This window comes from Erinaceus europaeus, chromosome 21 (assembly GCF_950295315.1).
Source record: "Erinaceus europaeus chromosome 21, mEriEur2.1, whole genome shotgun sequence".
In the NCBI taxonomy this organism is placed as follows: Eukaryota; Metazoa; Chordata; class Mammalia; order Eulipotyphla; family Erinaceidae; genus Erinaceus; species Erinaceus europaeus.
The window spans coordinates 33,854,052-33,875,852 of NC_080182.1; the positions used below are offsets into that span (position 1 = coordinate 33,854,052).

At 48.4% G+C, this 21,801-nt stretch overlaps 1 protein-coding gene across 1 annotated transcript in view; it reads right to left on the reverse strand.

Annotated features, from left to right (window-relative positions):
- Nucleotides 1–21,343, reverse strand: part of ITPR1 (inositol 1,4,5-trisphosphate receptor type 1) — a 405,769-nt gene extending 384,426 nt beyond the window's left edge. The window contains exons 1-2 of the mRNA XM_060180789.1: nucleotides 21,152–21,343; nucleotides 20,390–20,466 (exon numbers count right to left, since the gene is read on the reverse strand). The gene's annotated coding sequence lies outside the window, so the exon portion shown is untranslated. The remainder of the gene's footprint in view (nucleotides 1–20,389; nucleotides 20,467–21,151) is intronic.
- Nucleotides 21,344–21,801: the final 458 nt, after the last annotated feature.

A 21,801-nucleotide genomic window follows, 5' to 3' on the forward strand; every position in this document is an offset into this window, starting at 1 on the left:
GCAGTGAAGCAGTGCTACAGGTGTCTCTCTTTCTCTTTGCCTCCCTTTGTTCCCCTTTTCTCTCAACGTCTCTGTACAGTAATATAAAAGAGAAAGGGAGGGAGGGAGGGAGGGAGGGATGGAAAGAAACAAAGAGGAAGGAATGAGAGAAAAGAAAGGCACCAAAGAAACGCCCAGAAATATTTAATTCTCCAACAGACCAGCAGGTTATCTGAGACCTATGGCTCCTTGGCCCCAAGTTCAGAACAGCCAAGACAGTCAGCCTCACTCCTGGGAACTTCTAAGGCCAAACCAGACCCCTTCAGGGAGGGGCAGGAAACCCCATCAAAGGCGGGCAAGTGCACTGTAAGGAAGAAGCCCTTCCACTTCATGCCAAGAGGGAAAATGACACCACACGTGTTCGTCTCATTTTCAGCAGCTCAAGAATGCTTCTGGATTTTTTTTCGGGGGGGGGGGGGGCAGTTCTTTCGCTAAAAGCTTTAACTCTGACAGAAAAATCACTTATTGTGATCTTTCCTAGCTTTTTCTCCAGCACCCACTTAACTAATTGCATTATACTCATTTTCCCCTAAAAAAAAAATAAAATCTGAGCGTTTGCCTACGCACAATTCAGAATTTGAAAAGTTGGCAACTCCTGAGATGGGACGAATGAAATTAGAATGTTTCCATTAAGAAAAAGTCACCTGAGGTGCCGCTGAGTCTTCTAGGGTGTGCAGAGGAGGAAGAGAAGGCTTCTTTCACCCCAGCTAGGGACCCCCCACCCCCACCCCCAGACTACAGGCCCACAGCACCTCTGGACAGAGGGACCCTTGAGTTATATTACAATGAGGCCATTAGGTCTGGACAGTCTGACTTCCAGTGGGGGGGGGGCCTTAAATTACTCTTTCCCCAAGGCCTGGAGGCAATCAAGACCCCCTGCACTGCCCCACCACCACCTCCACCTGTCCCAGTGTCACTGTTCACCGCTTGTGTTTATCAATCCCCTGGACTTCCTTCCCCTGAACACCCACAGACTGGGCTAGCACACAGAGGCCTCAGCGGGGGCACTGGGAGAGACCCCGGGAGCAAAGAGCCCCACTGGTTCTGTCCCCAGACACAGATACAACTTGTCTGCTGCTGAAGCCCACGAGAACCCAGGCGGGGAGCAGAGAAGAAAGCTGAGACTGGGAGAAGCTGGTTGGGAGCTACTGGTCCCGGCCTCCAAGTCCCTGCCTCTACCTAGCCCTCCCCTGACCCCCAGTCCACCACCACTGGGAAGCACTGTGCTCAGCCAGCTTCAGCAAACCCAGCTTTGGGGTGTCTGGCTGTACCCCATCCTTTCCATCTGTGATGTCCCTTCTGCCAGCACCCAAGCTTCAGTTGACCTGTCTGTCCTCTGACTGGGGGCTTTCGGCGGTGGCCCAGGACCTTCCCGGCCAAACCAGTCACAACAGAGCAAGGTGTAACTTGTCCCCCGCAGGAGCCATGCTGGCCAGGGGGGATGGCAGGGCCCCCAGTTCAGGGGGGGCACATGTACTCTGCAGGTGGGGTCTTGTGCACACACCCTTAGCTCGGGACTTGGCTTAAGGGGAGCTTTTTGATCCCATCCTTTGACAGTTATGTATATACAACTATTTTTTTTCCATGGCTCCCAGTGACCACTTTTTTCCTTCACCCCTCTTTTTTTAGTGAATAGAACAGAGAAATTGAAAAGGGGAAGGGGGAGACAGAAAGAGAGATACCTGCAGACCTGCTTCACCATTCATGAAGCTTCCCTACCCTCCAGGCGGGGAGCCGAGGCTCAAGCCCAGATCCCGCACATTGTAATGTGTACTCAACCAGGGGGGTGACTACCCAGCCCCCAATTCTGATTTTAAGAGAGAAAGCAAGGAGGAAGAGTTAGACAGACAGAGAAAGGGATGGATACAGTACTACTCCACCACCCACAGAGTTTCCATGGAGCCTGAAGGCCCGCATCTGTCAGGCAGAGCCAGTCACATCCCCCCACCCCCTACCCCGTCAGACTGGTCAGTCTGCCCCCCCCCCCCACCGACACACAGCCTGTCCCCATCCGTCAGGAGCACAGAGGACAGACTCTGCTTTGGTCTCCTCCCCCAAGGAGTCCATCTCTGAAGCTGGGGGGTCACAGGAGACACCAGCCCCACTGCTGGCCTTGTTCCTGGGACAGCTAAGTGTCCCCCAGAAGGCATCAGCACCACTGTGCTCTGCAGGAGCCCATGGGAAGCCTGAACTGGGCAGGAGGTCACCCAGTCAGCTTCCCACTTGTGCAGGAGACAGAGCAAACCCACAGAGCCCCAGGAGCCACTTGGCGGTCAGTAGCAACAGTCAGTGGCGGAAGCCTGTGGACACAGGTTCCTAAACTGAAGTCAAAGCAAGTCCTGCTGAGGATGTCACCTGTCACCCCTCACCACCCTCACCACAGGGAGTCACACTGCCAGTGAGAGTCATGTCCACTCCTGGGGACACATAACAATGGGACTCTACAGTCTCAGGGCTCCCATCTCTGGAGGGATGGGGGTACTCTGCTCATCACTGGACAGAAGCCAGGGGCTCCCTCTCCCCCTGTTGTCAGCACAGAGATGTTGGTAAATGTCCCCTCTGGGCAAAGCCATCAACGCTGGGAACCCCTTTCATAGACACACCAGTCCGGGGCTCTTCTCTAAGGCTGGCTGGAAGTGTTTATGGCTCTGTAACTGGAGCAGACACCCCTGCACCCACCCTACCCCGGGAGCAGAGACAACCAGGGGGACATGCGTCACTTTGTCCAGGGACAAGGGACATGCTGGGAGCAGCAAAAAGATACCCACAGTGGGCATGTGTCTACACTGCCCAAAGGGAGGGCAGGACACATGTCTAAGGGAGCCAGTAGGGTTACAGAGTCCCAGGCTCTCTCTCTTCCCATCTATCAAAACAAAGGAGGAAAGGGTAGGGGTAGATAGCATAATAGTTATGCAAAGAGACTCTCCTGCCTGAGGCTCTAAGTCCCAGGTTCAATCTCTTGCACCACCTTAAGCCAGAGCTAAACAGTACTCTGGTTACAAAAGAGAAAGCAAAGAGAAAGAAAGGAGGGCAACTCCCTCGGGGTTAGGAGAGAAGCATCTGGTCCCATATGCTCAGGAATACCAAAGGAGACCACCCGGGACCGAAACAAGACAGGACTAGAATGACCACAGGAACCCAGTAAATCACCCGTGAGTACAAACACGCGTGGCTGGTGACAGAGAGGAGAGAGGAGCCTAAGGAGAGATTAAGTGACTGCTAACAGTTCAGCAGTTTATCAGTGGAGACACCACCTCCAGTCTGCTCCACCAACAAGGGGACAGCTGAAGGGAGGAGAGGACTCCCCAGAGACTCACCAAGTGCAACTCTGAGTCTCCATTGCTACTACCCTCGGAATCTGGAGCAGCAACAGGGAGGGACACCAGGGGACAGAGATCTAACCGGGAAACTCAGGAAAAGACCTGCACCTCGGTGGCATAGCTGAGAGGCTGTGAAAGTCTCTTTGCATAACCACTGGATTATCTCTGCCACACCCTGCTTTATCTCTTGGTCAGGAGTCAGTGATTAAGCTAAGAAGCCTATTGATAGTTTAAAAGCTCTCAGGATCCCATAGCCTACAGGGAAGAAAAAAAAAAAGAGGCTTTTAAACCACTGAGCTCCAACTCAGAGATTGAAATAACTGTTAACTTCCACCACTGTGAACCCTTTAATTAACTTATTTAGACACAAGTCAATCCAGGCAATAGTGATCAATAATGTGAAAAGTACTGATAAAGGGGACTCATAACATAATATATAAAATGGTTAAAACAACAAGAAAAAATATTGGAGAATCGAACCAGGACAAGAGTCCAGCTAAAAGTCCTCCAGAGGGTGAAGCACAAAATAACGAGTTCAACATCCAAACACTAGCTAAGGAAATAATAACAGGAGTGAGTAAAGAATTTGAAAAAATTGTAATCAGAAATGCAGGAACAACAAATGAGAATATGGAAGAAAATACTAATTATCTCATGGTTATTAGAGAGCTGGCAAACGCTAGAAGAAGAATTAGAGAGCTGAAAGCTGAAATTGTTAACCTAAGAATGCAACTAGCTGAACAAGCTAAAACAGTATCAGAGCAGGGCAACAAAATAGATGAACTCCAGAAAACAGTAGAGGGCAGAGAGAATAGAATCTATGAGGCTGAAGCCAGAATTAGCAAGATTGAGGACGAATTAGAGACAACTAAAAAAGAAGTAAGAGATCTCAAAAAGAGATTAAGAGATGCTGAAAACAACAACAGAGTCCTATGGGATGACTTCAAAAGAAACAATATACGCATTATTGGCATACCAGAGGAAGAAAGAGAAGGAGAGGAAGAAAGCATTTTCCAGGCCATAGTAGCTGAAAACTTCTCTAGTCTAGACAACATCAAAGACATAAAGATTCAAGAAGCCCAGAGGGTCCCAAACAGAATTAACCCAGACCTAAAGACACCAAGACATATCCTACTTAGAATGGAAAGGAATAAGGATAAAGAAAGGATCCTCAAGGCTGCAAGAGAAAAACAAAGAGTTACCTACAAAGGAAAACCCATAAGATTAGCAGCAGACTTCTCCATACAAACACTACAGGCCAGAAGAGAATGGCAAGATATCTATCGACTGCTCAATGAGAAAGGCTTTCAGCCAAGAATACTATATCCTGCTAGACTGTCATTCAGACTAGATGGAGGCATCAAAACCTTCTCAGACAAGCAACAGTTGAAGGAATCAACCATCACCAAGCCTGCCCTGAAAGAAGTTCTGAAAGGTCTCCTATAAACAACCAGACCACCACAAATAGGACATATATCAAAACACTCTAAAACTCTACAAGAATGGCGTTAAAATATCTTCAATCTTTGATATCAATAAATGTCAATGGCCTGAATTCACCTATTAAAAAACACAGAGTAGGAAGATGGGTCAGAAAATACAACCCAACAATATGTTGTCTACAGGAAACTCACCTAACACAACAAGACAAACACAGACTTAAAGTGAAAGGATGGAAAACTATCATACAAGCCAATGGCCCACAAAAAAAGGGCAGGAACAGCTATTCTCATATCTGACATGATAGACTTTAAAATAGATAAGATTAAAAAAGATAGGAATGGACACTACTTAATGCTCAGAGGATCAGTCAATCAAGAGGACTTAACAATTATTAACATCTATGCATCCAATGAGAAGCCATCTAAATACATCAAACTTCTACTGAAAGAGCTACAGCAATATATTAACAGTAACACAATCATAGTAGGGGACTTCAACACCCCACTCTCTCAACTTGACAGATCATCCAGACAGAAAAATCAATAAAGACATAAGGGAGCTAAGTGAAGAGATAGACAAACTAGATCTATTGGATATTTTCAGAGTCATTCATCCCAAGAAACTGGAATACACATTTTACTCAAATCCACATGGATCATTCTCAAGGATAGACTATATGTTAGGCCACAAAGACAGCATCAGCAAATTCAAGAGCATTGAAATCATCCCAAGCATCTTCTCAGACCACAGTGGAATTAAACTAATGTTGGTATGCATGAGACCCCTTCTGTTTCATTGGTTTAATACCCCCTGCTTAACACTGTATTCTATTTACATAACCACTGTATTCTATTTACATAACCACTGTATTCTATTTACATAACCACTACAGGGCATTGGTTCAATCCCCACTGGTTCATGATATGTTTTTGCTCCGCCCCCTCTCCTTGTCTCACACTGATTTTCACCAGTCACTTTTCTCTCCACCCTCTCTGCATCGCATCCTGTTCCCACCCTACTGGGCTAGTATATTTATAAGGACAAGATTGTTGTTTGTAGTTGTTAGTTTAGCTTAGCTCGGCTTAGATTGTGCTGCGTCCTGCATGAATAAAGAGATACTGCCTACAGCTCAACCACGAGTCCCTGGTTGTCTGTTACCCGCCCGTGAAGCCAGCCCGGCGAAAACAACATATCCCGGCGAAAACAACAAACTAACACTTAACAATCAACAAAAGATTAGTAACAGTCCCAAAATGTGGAAGCTCAACAGTACACTTCTTAACAACTTCTGGGTCAAAGAGGAAATCAAGGAAGAAATCAAAATGTTTCGAGAGTTCAATGAAAATGAAGGCACAAGCTATCAAAATATTTGGGACACAGCTAAAGCAGTCCTAAGAGGGAAGTTCATAGCCATACAAGCACACATTAGGAAACATGAAAAAGCACAAGTAAACAGCCTGATTGCACATCTTAAAGACCTAGAAGAAGAACAACAAAGGAACCCTAAAGCAACAGAAGGACAGAAATCACTAAAGTTAGGGCAGAAATAAATAACATTGAGAATAGGAAAACCATACAAAAGATCAACAAAAGTAAATGTTGGTTCTTCGAAAGAGTAAACAAAATCGACAAACCTTTAGCCAGACTCACAAAACAAAAAAGGGAGAAGATCCAAATAAATCGGATAGTAAATGAAAGAGGAGATATCACAACAGACACCGCAGAAATTCAACATATCATGCGAGGCTTCTATGAACAACTATCTGCCACCAAGCTAGAGAACCTGGAAGAAATGGACGATTTCCTAGATACCTACCAACTTCCAAAACTAAGTAAAGAGGAAGTAGATAACATGAACAGGCCCATCACAACTAATGAAATTGAAACAGTTATCAAAAATCGCCCCAAAAATAAAAGTCCTGGACCAGATGGTTTTACAAATGAATTCTACAAAACTTTCAAAGAAGAACTAATACCTCTACTTTTAAAAGTCTTCCAGAAGATTGAAGACACTGGAATACTCCCTGCCAGCTTCTATGAAGCCAACATCACTCTGATACCAAAAGCAGACAGGGACACAACCAAAAAAGAAAACTACAGACCAATATCTCTAATGAACATAGATGCGAAAATATTGAACAAAATTCTAGCCAACTGGATACAACAGTATATCAAAAAGATTGTTCATCATGACCAAGTGGGGTTTATCCCAGGCATGCAAGGTTGGTTTAATATACGTATATCAATCAATGTGATCCACCACATCAACAAAAGCAAGACCAAAAACCACATGGTCATATCAATAGATGCAGAGAAAGCCTTTGACAAAATACAACATCCCTTTATGATCAAAACACTATAAAAAATGGGAATAGATTGAAAATTCCTGATAGTGGAGTCTATATATAGCAAACCTACAGCCAACATCATACTCAATGGTGAAAAACTGGAAGCATTTCCACTCAGATCAGGTACTAGACAGGGATGACCACTATCACCATTACTATTCAACATAGTGTTGGAAGTTCTTGCCGTAGCAATCAGGCAGGAGCAAGGAATTAAAGGCATACAGACTGGAAGAGAAGAAGTCAAACTCTCCTTATTTGCAGATGACATGATAGTATACATGGAAAAACCTAAGGAATCCAGCAAAAAGCTTTTGGAAATCATCAGGCAATACAGTAAGGTGTCAGGCTATAAAATTAACATTCAAAAGTCAGTGGCATTCCTCTATGCAAACACTAAGTTAGAAGAAATTGAAATCCAGAAATCAATTCCTTTTACGATAGCAACAAAAACAATAAAATATCTAGGAGTAAACCTAACCAAAGAAGTGAAAGACTTGTATACTGAAAATTATGACTCACTACTCAAAGAAATTGAAAAAGACACAAAGAAGTGGAAAGATATTCCATGTTCATGGGTTGGTATAATTAACATCATCAAAATGAATATATTACCCAGAGCCATCTACAAATTTAACGCTATCCCCATCAAGATCCCAAGCACATTTTTTAGGAGAATAGAAAAAATGCTACAAATATTTATCTGGAACCAGAAAAGACCTAGAATTGCCAAAACAATCCTGAGAAAAAAGAACAGAACTGGAGGCATCACACTCCCAGATCTCAAACTGTATTATAGGGCCATTATCATCAAAACTGCTTGGTACTGGATCATGAATAGACACACTGACCCATGGAATAGAATTGAGAGCCCAGAAATGAGGCCCCACACCTATGGACATCTAATCTTTGACAAAGGGGCCCAGACTATTACATGGGGAAAGCAGAGTCTCTTCAACAAATGGTGTTGGAAACAATGGGTTGAAACATGCAAAAGAATGAAACTGAATCACTGTATTTCACCAAATACAAAAGTAAATTCCAAGTGGACCAAGGACTTGGATGTTAGACCAGAAACTATCAGATACTTAGAGGAAAATATTGGCAGGACTCTTTTCCACATAAATTTTAAAGACATTTTCAATGAAACAAATCCAATTACAAGGAAGACTAAGGCAAGTATAAACCTATGGGACTACATCAAATTAAAAAGCTTCTTCATAGCAAAAGAAACCACTACCCAAACCAAGAGACCCCTCACAGAATGGGAGAAGATCTTTACATGCCATACATCAGATAAGAGTTTAATAACCAACATATATAAAGAGCTTGCCAGACTCAACAACAAGACAACAAATAGGGGGTCGGGCGGTGGTGCAGTGGGTTAAGCGCATGTGGCGCAAAGTGCAGGGACCAGCGTAAGGATCCCGGTTCGAGCCCCCGGCTCCCCACCTGCAGGGGAGTCACTTCACAGGCGGTGAAGCAGGTCTGCAGGTGTCTATCTTTCTCTCCCCTTCTCTGTCTTCCCCTCCTCTCTCCATTTCTCTCTGTCCTATCCAACAACAAATTGCGTCAACAAGGGCAATAATAATAACCACAACAAAGCTACAACAAGGGCAACGAAAGGGGGAAAAAAATGGCTTCCAGGAGCGGTGGATTCATGGTGCAGGCACCGAGCCCAGCAATAACCCTGGAGGAGGAAAAAAAAAAAAAAGACAACAAATAACCCCATTCAAAAATGGGGGGAGGACTTGGACAGAATATTCACCACAGAAGAGATCCAAAAGGCCAAGAAACACATGAAAAAATGCTCCAAGTCTCTGATTGTCAGAGAAATGCAAATCAAGACAACAATAGTGAGATATCACTTCACTCCTGTGAGAAGGTCAGACATCAGAAAAGGTAACAGCAGCAAATGCTGGAGAGGGTGTGGGGTCAAAGGAACCCTCCTGCACTGCTGGTGGGAATGTCAATTGGTCCAACCTCTGTGGAGAACAGTCTGGAGAACTCTCCGAAGGCTAGAAATGGACCTACCCTACGATCCTGCAATTCCTCTCCTGGGGATATATCCTAAGGAACCCAACACATCCATCCAAAAAGATCTGTGTACACATATGTTCTTGGCAGCACAATTTGTAATAGCCCAAACCTGGAAGCAACCCAGGTGTCCAACAACAGATGAGTGGCTGAGCAAGTTGTGGTATATATATATACAATGGAATACTACTCAGCTGTAAAAAATGGTGACTTCACTGTTTTCAGCCGATCTTGGATGGACCTTGAAAAATTCATGTTGAGTGAAATAAGTCAGAAACAGAAGAATGAATATGGGAGGATCTCACTCTCAGGCAGAAGTTGAAAAACAAGATCAGAAAAGAAAACACAAGTCGAACCTGAAATGGGATTGGCATATTGCACCCAAGTAAAAGACTCTGGGGTGGGTGGGTGGGGAGAATACAGGTCCATGAAGGATGATAAATGACATAGTGGGGGTTGTATTGTTAAATGGGAAACTGGGGAATGCTATGCATGTACAAACTATTGTATTTACTGTTGAATGTAAAACATTAATTCCCCAATAAAGAAATAAATTTAAAAAAAAAAAAAAAAGAAAAGGAGGAACCAGGAACTAGCTCAGCCACCAGAGTATGTTGCCATGCTCAAGGACCCAGGTTCAAGCCCCGGGTCTCCCATGGGAGCACCAGGCAAAGGGGAAGTTTCTCACACTGCAGAGCAATGCTGTGCTGTTTTTCCTTTCTGTCTTTCAGTCTCTACCCAAAAAAAAAAAAAAAAAAGTACTAAAGTTCAGGAGAAGGCTTACCCGTACAGCATATGTCTGGCCATGTGTCAGGCCCTGGATTTGAGTCCCTGGCACCACGAGTGGTGAAGCAATGCTTTGGACACTTTCCACCTCTCCTCTCTCTAAATAAACAAAATTAAATATCGGTCCTGGAAGAGCACTCAGCAGCATATCCTGGGTGATGCATTAAAAAAAAAGAAAGGGTTGGGGACACAGCATCATGGTTCTGCAAAAGACTCTCCTGACTGAAGCTCTAAAGTCCCAGATTCAATATTCAATACCCAGCACTACCATCAGCCAAAGTGGATGATCAGAGCTCTGGGGTGTGTGTGTGTGTGTGTGTGTCTGTGTGTGTGTGTGTGTGTGTGTCTGTGTGTGTGTGTCTGTGTGTGTGTGTGTGTCTGTGTGTGTGTGTCTGTGTGTCTGTGTGTGTGTGTGTGTGTCTCTGTGTGTGTGTGTCTGTGTGTGTGTGTGTCTGTGTGTGTGTGTCTGTGTGTGTGTCTGTGTGTCTGTGTGTGTGTGTGTGTGTGTCTGTGTGTGTGTGTGTCTGTGTGTGTGTGTGTCCATATTTCTTACTTATTAGAAAATGAGAAAAGAAAAAAAAAGCTTTAAAAAAAGGAAGATTGTTTGATACATGTCTATACTGCCCAATGGAGTTCTAGTAAGTACATGTCTAAACTGTCCTCCTGTTCAGAGCAATAGGTCAACTCAGCACTCTACCATGGAGGAGAAAAAAACAAGGTTCTTCTCAGAGGTCGGCCTGGGCTTCAAAGGAGGATGGAGGGAGGGACACGAAAATGAAAAGTTTCAGTGGCAAGAACTCCATGAACTGTGCGTGCAAGGACTCTCAGGGGTTAAAACTCAGAAAGGCTTGAGGGGAAAACAAAGGTACAGAGTTTCAAATGACAGAGGTTCTCAAGTATCAGGACAGGCTTCCTGGAAGAGGAAGCACCTGGACTGGAACAGAAAGATCTGTCAAGGTAGACAGTGGGGGGAGGCAGGGCAGGCAGAGAGGAGGTGTGCATGGGCTCAGGGCCAGACATGAGCACTCACAGCTACAGAGACACAGAGAGAGAGAGAGAGAGAGACATACAGAGAGAGACACAGACACACACACACACACACACACACATACAAAGGAATATTCAGGGTCTCGGCCTTTTCTATTGTGAAATACACACAATAAGATGCTTGCAGGAGGTGAGGGGTGGGGCAGTGCACCTGGTTGAGTGTACATATTACCACCTGCAAGGACCAAGGTTCAAGCCCCTGGTCTCCACCTGCAGGGGAAAAGCTTTACCTGTGATGAAGCAGGGCTACAGGTGTCTCTGTCTCTCTCCCTCTTCATCCCCTTTCCCTCTCAATTTCTCTGTTCTATCAAATAAAATAAAGTTTAATAGAAAATTTTTAAGGGCGCCTAGAGAGAAGTTTCAAAAAAAAAAAAAAAAAGAACACATAGAAACAATAATAGTGGTAGGTGTGATTTACGAAGGAAGTGAAGGCAAGACAAAAGAAAAAATGAGCAAAAAAAATAGAGAGAGAGATCAACAGATAGTGACAGATATAAAGTCAACCTATACCTGTGACCTTGGGAGAACCACTGCAATTTCCAACGGGGGGGTGGGGACACTGAACTCAGGTGGTGGGCACTGTGTGGAATTGTACCCGTCATCTCATGATCTTCTAAATCAATATTAAATCACTAATAAAAATTATAGACATCTGCAAAATGTCTATGAGGGGTGCATGCTAGGCCGTGGCACACCCAATTAAGCACACACATTACCATGTGCAAGGACCCGGGTTCAAGCCCCCACTCACCACCAGCAGAGTGGGAGTTTCAAGAATGGTGAAGCAGGTCTGCAGGTATCTCTCTGTCTCTCTCCCTCTCTAACTCCCCCTCCCTCTCAATTTCTCTCTCCTATCTTATAAAAGAAAGGGGGAAAAAAAGGGAAAAAATGGCTGTTGGGTGCAATGGATTCCTAGTGCTAGCATCAAGCCCCAGTGAAAACCCTGGTGGCAATTTTAAAAATAAATAAATAAGATGCTCCTGAGAGAGAGAGAGATGGACCTGGCTTGGTGGTCCCCTGCTAAGTTTCTAGCTCTGGTACCAAATATGTAACAGCATAGGGCAAGGCTATGGCATCTCTCCTTGGCTCTATCTCTCTCTATGTAATAAAAAAGTGGTCATGGGAGTGGAGCGGTAGCACAGCAGGTTAAGTGCACGTGGCGCAAAGCGCAAGGACCAGCATAAGGATCCCAGTTCAAGCCCCCGGCTCCCCACCTGCAGGGGAGTCGCTTCACAGGCGGTGAAGCAGGTCTGCAGGTGTCTGTCTTTCTCTCTCCCTCTGTCTTCCCCTCCTCTCTCCATTTCTCTGTGTCCTATCCAACAATGACAACATCAATAATAACAACAATAATAACTACAACAAGGGCAACAAGAGGGAATAAATATTTTAAAAATTAAAAAAATAAAAAAGTGGTCAGAAGCACAGAAGTCACTTGTGTTCTAAGTCTAGGTTCTGCAAAAAACTTTCGGGGGGGGGGGGTCAGGAGGAGCTGCCCTAGGTTAAGCACACACAGTATGAAGCACAAGGACTGGAGCAAGGATCCTGGTTCGAGCCCCTGGCTCCCCACCTGTAGGAGGGACATTTCACAAGCGGTGAAGCAGGTCTGTAGGTGTCTGTCTTTCCTCCTCTCTATCTACCTCTCCCCTCTCAATTTGTCTATGTCCTATCCAATAAAACAGAAAATATGGCCACCAGGAGCAGTGGATTAGTAACATAGGCACCAGGCCCCAGTAGTAACCCTGGAGGCAAAAAACCTTTCGGACCATTTCTGCAGAGAAAGGCTCCCTGAAATGCAAACACTCCCCAAGGAACTTGGGGGTCACCAGGCCTGTGGTCTCCCATGTGCACTGTCTTCTGTGAGAGCCCAGAAAGTGGCTCCAGTGATGCCAGGGATCAAACTCTCTCGAGACCTTCTATTTGCATGTACTGTGCTCCACCAACCGCCCCCAGTCTGTACCGATGGGCTGGACAGACGGCAGGACAGGTAAAGGCCTTAGGACCGCCAACAAGGGTCTGAGGGCAGCCTCTCAGGACCCCACAGGTCCAGTTTCATCTCTCATCATCTCACAAAGACAACCCCCCAACCCCGCGCCGCACGGCTGAGCAGGAGGCTCCTGTCTCCTCAGCAAGGTGCACTGCCCTCGATGCTGCTTCGGGGCCGCAACCAGGTAAGCAGCACAGGAAGCCTAACACACAGGTGTTTCCTGTTACTGCTGTCCATGGAGGGGGAGCAGACCCCAGCAGTGATACTGAGCCCCCATGTCAGTGGAGACAGGGTGTCACTAAGGTCTCAGGTCCCAAGGACGTACAGAAGGGGTCAGGGAAGAGCAGTGGACCTTCAGAACACACCAAGATCAGAAAAAGCACAACCCCCTCCCCCACCAACACACACACACACACACACACACACACACTCACACTCACACTCACACACTCACAAGCACTCAAGACAGATCCTCCCTGAGGCCTGAGCATCTACATTTCTTTCTTCCTTCCTTCCTTCCTATCTTTCTACTGACACCACAGCTATTGCTGGGGCTGGGTGCACATGATGAATCCACTGCCCCTGGTGGACATCTTTCCTTTATGGTTTTGTTTTGTTTTGTTTGATAGGACAGATAGAAACTGAGAGGGAAGGAAAAGACAGAGAAGAGAGACAGAGTAGTCCATGAGGTGGCGCAGTGAATAAAGCATTGGATTGGATTCTCAACCATGAGGTCCTGAGTTCGGTCTCTGGCAGCACATATACCAGAGTGATGACTGGTTCTTCCTCTCCTCCTATCTCTCTCATGAATAAATAAATAAATTCTTTTAAAATAAAATAAAATAAAATAAAATAGGGGAGTCAGGTAGTAGCACAGCGGGTTAAGTGCACATGGCACAAAGAACAAGGACCGGCATAAGGATCCTGGTTTGAGCCCCCACTCCCCACCTGCAGGGAGTCGCTTCAAAGGCGGTGAAGTAGGTCTGCAGGTGTCTATCTTTCTCTCCCCCTCTCTGTCTTCCCCTCCTCTCTCCATTTCTTTCTGTCCTATCCAACAACGACATTAACAATAATAACTACAACAACAATAAAAACAAGGACAACAAAAAAGGAAATAAATATTTTTAAAATAATAATAAAACAAAATAAAAGAGAGAGACAGAGACCCATGCAGACCTGCTTCACAGCTCATAAAGCTTGCCCCTTGCAGGCGGGAGCAGCTTGAACGCAGACCCTCACATATGGCATTGTGTGTGCTCAACCCAATGTGCCACCACCTTGACCCCTACACCCTGCATTTCTTATTTTCATATTTTACTTATGTTTTAATAGAGACAGGGAGAAATTGAGAGACACCTCCAGCACTATTTCACCACTACTGAAGCTCCCCCTCTGCAGGGGCTTGAACCCAGGTCCTTGTGCACTGTAACATGTTTGCTTTAGTGGACAGGCCACCACCCAGCCCCCACCTGCATTTCTACAAGCTCCTTGGAAGCTGCTGGGTTGAGCTGGGGTGGGTTGGGCTGGGGTCCACAGGGCAGTGAATATCTCTTGTGACTTGTAACTGTTCCTCACATGTGAGGAACACAAGTACTTACAGCCCAGTGCGCACACGGTGAGAGAGGCAGAAAGAGAGAAGCCGGGAGGGAGGGCTCTGGGGGCAATGAGGGCCCAGCTCAGCTCACACCTTGCTGTTGTATATGAAGTGAGGCTGAGACCAGGGCTAACTTGCAAAGTTCAGATCGTGTTCAGGATTCGTTTTTTAAAAGGCAATGATGCACCAACCACATTTTGGAAATGTTTCCATTTTGAAAGTTCACATTTCAAGGGCCAGGAAGGGAGGTGACTCAGTAGAGGAGCATGGGACCTGTAGCCCCTGGCCCCACGCGTGCTGAAGCTAAGCTCTGGCTGCTTCTTTCTCTCTTAGGAAATAAGTAAAACAAACCCTTTTAAGCAGTTTCACTTCACCAAGCACAAGAGTCTGGGTGAGAGGCCCCAACCACCATATGGGAGCACTGTGCAAAGGTAGCTCCATGAGCAGTGCAACAATGTTGAAGTATCTCTCTTTCTCTCTGTCTCTCACTATCAAAAAATTAATAATAATAATAAATTCACTGGAATGCAGGTGCAAAGCCCCAACAAAAACCTTAGAGGCAAAAAACAGAGAGAAGTGAGAATGGCCCAAGCTGACTTGGCAGGTAAAAAACACGGAGGCCCTGGCAACACAGGAGGGCAGCGTGGGCAGCAGAGGGAGCGTCCTCAACAGTGAAGCTGTACTATGCTGTCTCTCCTCATTGTCTCAAAAATATAGAACACAAAAGAGGCACCCCAGAGGTGTCCCACCATGTGTGGGGCCCTTGGATCCTTCCTCGACACTGCAAGATAAAAAAAAAAAAAATAGAGGGCCAGGTGGTGGCACACCTGGTTGAGGGCACATGTTACACTGCGCAAGGACCCAGGTTCCAGTCCCCAGTCCCCACCTACAGGGGGAAAGCTTTGCGAGTGGTGAAGCAGGGCTGCAGGTGTCTCTCTGTCTCTCTCACTCTTTACCACCTCCTTCCCTCTTGATTTCTGGCTATCTCTAATCAGTAAATAAATAAAGATAATACAAAAAAAAAAAACAGTTCCATTTTTGTTTTCACATTTATTGGTCAACTGATGAGAAAGAGGGAGAGAGAGCCAGAGCATCACTCAGGCATATGAGGTGCTGGGGGTCCAACTCAGGACTTCAGGTTTGAGAGGTCAACATTTTATCCATTGTGCCATTTCCCAGGATGCAAACTCAATTAAAACAAAAAATCCAAGGGCTGGGTAGTGGCATGCCTGGTATACACAAGGATCCAGGTTCTAGCTCCTGATCCCCACCTGCAGAGGAAGTTACAGCAGCAGTGAAGCAAGGCTGCAGGTGTCTCTCTTCCTCTCTACCTTCCCCTCCCCTCTCAGTTTGTCTCTATGCAAAAAAAAAAAAAAAAAAGAAGAAGAAGAAGAAGAAAGAAAGAAAGAAAGAAAGAAAGAGAGAAAAACTGGCAGCAGGAGCAGTGAACTCATCATGCAGGTTCTCAAGCCCCAGTGATAATCCTGGTAACAATAAAAGGAGAGAAAAAAGGACAGAAAGAAAAGAAGAAAGGGCAATTGTGTAGAGGCACGGAGTGCAAAAGCCAAGGCAACGCAAGGAGGTGCCAGGTCCCTCTTCAAGACATTTCAACACACAGTCCTTGCTCTGTCTCCACACTGAGTCTGGAACCCCAATCTGGAGTGGGGGAGGGTTCCAGGGGGCTGAGTCTGTGCTTCTCTGTACCTCTGATGTGCTGAGTACCAATGGGATGTTGGGTCTAAGTCTGTGTGAATGAAGATGTTCAGTCACATACTGGGGGAACCCCTGGGGTGAAGGGTGGGGGGTGGGGTCTCCACACCACCAAGAACACTCAACTCCTGCAGGAACAGACTGCCTCAGGGTGGACAAGGCTCAGGAAGGCGGGGGCGACACTTCCCAGGAAGACTGGTCCTCCTGAGGGAGTCCCTGAGGATTCTGTGAACGCCCAGGGGTCCCTAGGGGAATGAAGCCACTGCGCCCTCTCAAACACCAGAACCCTGCAGGAAGTGGCACCGCACACACACCTCAGCACCTGGCCCTGTCCTGCCCTGAGACCAGTCTTTACCCCCAGGTGTCCCTGCCACCCCAGCTCAGCACCCCTCACAGGTATCAACCTGCCCTCATTCTGAGCAGCACCCCAGCATCTCCCCTCTCAGCCAAGCACCAGCCAGTGAAGGAGCCTCCCTTTTCCTGCGGTGGAGTTGTCACCTCTGACTTTCCTCACAGTGCAGCCTACCACTTGGGGTGCACGATTCAGGGGCATCAATTCTGCTCATGCCACTGAGCAGCCGTGCCAACCACCTTCCAGTCCTGGAATATTTCACCTGCCCAGAACTCTACCTCTGGCCCCTTTCAACAAGGCTGCCTCCCCCAGGCCTCACTCTGTCCTGTCACTGAGTGTTTGATGGTTCAAGGTGCCTCGTGTAAGCGGGACCCTAGACACTGTTTCCCTCTGTGTCTGCTTATCTGCACGGTGAATCAGTAGGGTCTGTGCAGCCTCGTGTGTGGGACTGTGATCCTTTCTGTTTGCCTGGTATCACAGACTGAGCCCAGGGCATCAGGCATGCACAACACCACAGGCCAATTTTCACAAGATTATATAGAGAGACATGGGAGAGGTCTCTGCCTCCATGCTCCACCATCCATGGAATCCCCACCACCACACACACATATACTCCTGTGTGACACCAGGTATTGAACCCAAGGCATTAGGCCACAAGCCAATTTTCACATAATTTTAGGGAAAGGAAGAGATTCCACAGGAAAGACACCACCATCCATGGAATCCCACCCCCCAGTGCTGCCCTTGATACTCTATGTGGTGCCAGGGACTGAACCCAGGGTCTCGAGCAAAGTTAAGGCATGTGCTCTAGCAGGTGAGCGATCTCCAAGCCCCAGAATGCCATTCTTTTTAAAGACCAAGTAGCATCCCACAGTCTGGATAGACCACATTTTGCTCTTCCACTCCTGCACTGATGACACTTGGAGGAGTCCCACCCTCTGATGCTGCTATGAACACAAATCTATTCAAGTCTCTGTTTTCAAATCTTTGGGGCATGCATGCAGAAGATAGATTGTCTAGCAACCACACCCCTCACTTTTGGGGGGACCTCCACAAGGCACTCCCCTGAGGCCACACCATTACACACAGTGCCCCTGGGTCCAGCTTCCCATGCCCCCCAGCACCTGCCCTCTCTGGCTCCCTTCTCTGCTTTTCAACCCCACTCCCCAGGCACTTCCCACTGCTCTTCCCGCTGATTCCCCCAGATAAGGAGCTAAGATTCTGGGGCCAAGGTTTTCAGTGCTGTGTGATTAGGACACACCTGGGACACAGCAGACACTCAGGGAATTCGCTGAAAAAAAGAAATGTTTGGCCAAGCCAGAAACACTTGAGCAGGCGCAGAGGGTTTCCTGAAAAGACCAAGCCCACCAAGAGTTGTGTCCAGCTCAGCATGAGGAACAGACAGACAGGCTGGGGCTGATGTCTGCAGCCAGTGTGAGGGAAGTTCAGTCTCACTGTCAACACCCCCAGAGCCCCAAACTGTCAGTCAGCGGGGAAGTCTGAAAGGGTACTGTGCAAATCAGAGCCTCCAAGCCCCAAAGAGTGTTTAAGTGCTTACACTTAAACAATGAAAGTGAAACCCCCCCAAAAAAAATCAAACTCACAGCAAACAAAACAGGACAGCCGCACTGGCTTTGGGGGGTGGGGGGAGGAGGAAGGGGAACATGGCTCAATCATATATAGCCCAGACCAGCCCGGTCCAGAAACCCAACTCCCACCAGCTGTGTGCTTTTCCTGTTGCTGCTGCCGCTCCTATTTGGCGCCCGTTGCTTCTGTTTGTTTTTTAAGAGGTGTCTGTGAAGTCACTCTTTTCCCAGAAATCACTGTGAATGAGCTAGAAAGCCCATGGCTCCTTTTTCTGCATGTCACCAGCCTCTAAAAGTTTCCTCTCTCTCTCTCTCTCTCTCTCTCTTTCAATTGCTCTCTCTCTCCCTCCCTCTCTCTCTCTCTCCTTCCATGGTCTTCCTCAAGAGAAACTATTTCGAGGAATAATGATCTTAAAAGGAGCCAACCCTCCACCCCACCCCCACCCCATCCAAACTGCCTGCCACTGTTGAGAGAAGTCAGGCCTTGCTCCACCCCAGCAGCTTCCAGGGGTCCCGACGTGGAGTCCAGGACGAATTCATTCAGAGCACAAAGATCTTTCCCTGCCTGATCAGAAGAGAATCTTGATGGAATCTTAATAGGGAAATCTGTTCTGATTTGAATTATTCAAGGAGCAGACTGTACTTTCAACACACACCAGAAAGAATGGGGGGGGGAGAACAGTGTTCTGCATGGCCAGCCACAAAGCAGAGCAAGGAGACCCTGGAAAGACCCCACAGGGCCCACGCCCCCTTCCAGGGCTGCCCTGCTCCAGCTTCACTGACTCTTGCCACCTGGAGGGACACTGGGTGTAGACTGAGGCATTGGGGGGGGCCTGCAAGGGCCTAAGGAGATGCTGCCTGTGGCTGGCTCTGCTCCCCGACTCTGCTCCCGAAGCCTGCACGCACAATGCTTTCCAAAAAAAAAGCTGACACCCTCACCCCCACACCCATGCCTCCCTGTACCCCTGGTTCCCAGGGACACCAGGGAGCTGTTTCACTTACCTCAACTGGGGTGGAGAGCAGCTGAGCATTTCTCCCTAAACCCTAAACCGGCAGCCCAGGCAGGGCTCCAGGCTTCTGTCCCCCACTTCCCACCTGGGACCCAACTCACTAGACTTCTGGGATCCAGGATTCTGGACCAAGCAGACAAGTTCTGACTGACCGTGTCAGCATTATTACTGTCATTATCATGAACCGCCAGTCAGAGAACAGTCTCCTGCAGTTTCTCCGGTAGAGCCCAATCCCTGGCCGCAGAGGGGTGCCCACAGTACTCCCCCCACCCCAAGAAGAAACTCCACCTCCATAGGCCTCCGGCCCCAGGGCTCCTGGGACTCTTATCAACAGGAAGCCACCACACTAGCAGCCAGGACGAGGCGCGGACTTTTCTCCGGAGCAAAGCCCCACGATTGTAGCCCAGGGAACGGGCAAATATTTAGAGCTCCGATGGCCCCCGTCCCGGCCCCCTGCGGCCCGTGCTGCTCCCAGGCTGAGCCTTTAGAGAAGAAAATAAACTTCCCAATTGACTGTGGCCCGGGGGTGTGCATGCACTGCTCAGACCTCTTCAAGTGCCTGCTGACCATTTTGGGAAAAAAAAAAAAAAAAAAAGCAAACACAGAAGCTGTCAATGTGAACAGATAAACACCACCCTCAGTCTATTATGCTACCTCAGGTGTGTGTGTGTGTGTGTGTGTTGGGGGGGGGACACACACAGGGTCCTTCACACACAGGTGTCTTCTCAGATGGACTCTGTAAAGTCATTTCCCTATTCTGAAGTCCTGATGCTGTCAGCCTGAGGTGGCCACTTTCAGTTCAGCCGACCTCCGTAACCCACCCCTGGGGAGGTGACAGACAGGCAGAGGCTACCCTTTCTCCCACCTGTCCCACCGCATTTTCCATCAGCCCCTCACTCACCCACCCATCCTCTTGACTGTGCCTTGCCCACCTTCCAGAAGCCTTCAGGACCAGCCACAGACAGAAAGGCTAGCCAGAAGTGTCCCTATCTCCCTGTGCCCCAAAGCCCACACCACCTGCAGAGCCCCATTTTGGACCCCCCGTCCCGGCTGCCTCTGGGACTCCCCAACTTCCTGGCTCTCTAGGGGAACACTGAAACTGGGGGCAAAAATTCGTTAAGGACGGAAGCACTCACCTGACCCAGGGTCAGGTGCTCAACTGTTGACAAAACACTGGCCAGGGATGTGATCCTGCTCTTCCTCGGAGTAGTTCCTGGGTGGGTAGAAGGAAACAGGCAGCTGTGTGAGAGGACTGGAGGCGGGGAGGGAGGATCCCCCAAAGCCGGTCTCCTTCCCAGACAGTCGCCCTACTCCGCTCCCCACCGCCCCCCCCCCGCAAAAAAATAAATAACTGTGACAGCAGGTGGGACCACTTAAGTAAGGTTGCAGTTAAGTCGCTGATGTCTCTGTCCTGTGTAACTGACTAGCGGGGACCCGGCAGCATCATGAACCCCCAAAGCACTCGCGCCCTGCACTGAGTCACTGAAGCGACCTGTACCCTAACCCTCCCACCTGCGCCCACCGCCCCCCCCCCACAAGCCTTCTTCCTTCTCCCAAACATGCACCCCCCGGGAAGCTGCACCTTAAGGTTATTTTCTTCGGCGGACTCCCCTAGGACACCCCCACAACCCTCCCACACGAAAAAAAAAAAAAGAAGAAAGAAAAGAAAACCAGTTTCCTACATGCATGCAGCTGCTGCAACAGTTCCCAACTTGGGGGCGCGCCATGTCCGTGCAGAACGCTAGCCCACCAGCGTGCAGAAACTGTCCTAACGTCCAGTGACTCCACTCCGGGTCCCCAAAATACGCCTGCCACCAAAGACCCCCCCCCTCCCCCGAGCCCGCAAGTGCATGCAAACGCAGCCCGGAGTGCGGGACAGCGGGGCGCGAACTTGCTACCTGGAGCCCGGGCGCAACCAGCGAGACGCGGGCAGCAGGGGAGTCAGCAGCCTCTGGGCGCCCCCATATCCGGGAGGGAACCTCGAGTTCCTCCAGCTGTGCGCTGGCTACTCTACCGCCTCCTTAGCCTCCTCCTCCGCCGCCACCTCCTGGCCGCCCTCCCAGAACGAGGACACGCTTCAGAAGCGCGTCCACATGGTGACTGCGTTGGGCAGCTGCCGCCGCTCCTTATATGGGCCGGGGCGCCCCCTGGGTAATGTAGTCCGCGCGCTGGGACGCCGTTGGGCGGGGATGCTCAGTGGGACTACAAATCCCGGCATGCCTCGCGGCGTCCCCGAGGGAGAGTAGGGTGGAGCGGGGCGGGGCGGAGCGTGTAGCCCCAATACAGCTCCCATCCCCTGGCGCCCAGCGGGTCACTGGGTCGCTCCCCCTCCCAGTCCCTTTGGGTTCCTAGGGGGATCTCCTTCCACCGCCGCCCCTCACCGTGCATCCCAGGGGCGCAAGGGGTGTTTGGGTCAGCTTCTTTGGGAAGTTTGCACCCGCACCTCCCCAACGCCCCCCACTGAGTCCTGACCCCAGAGTTCCACAAAGGGGGGTGCACGGTGCCAGACCCCTTACTCCCCGGGATTAAAAAAGCAAGCCTGCAGCTG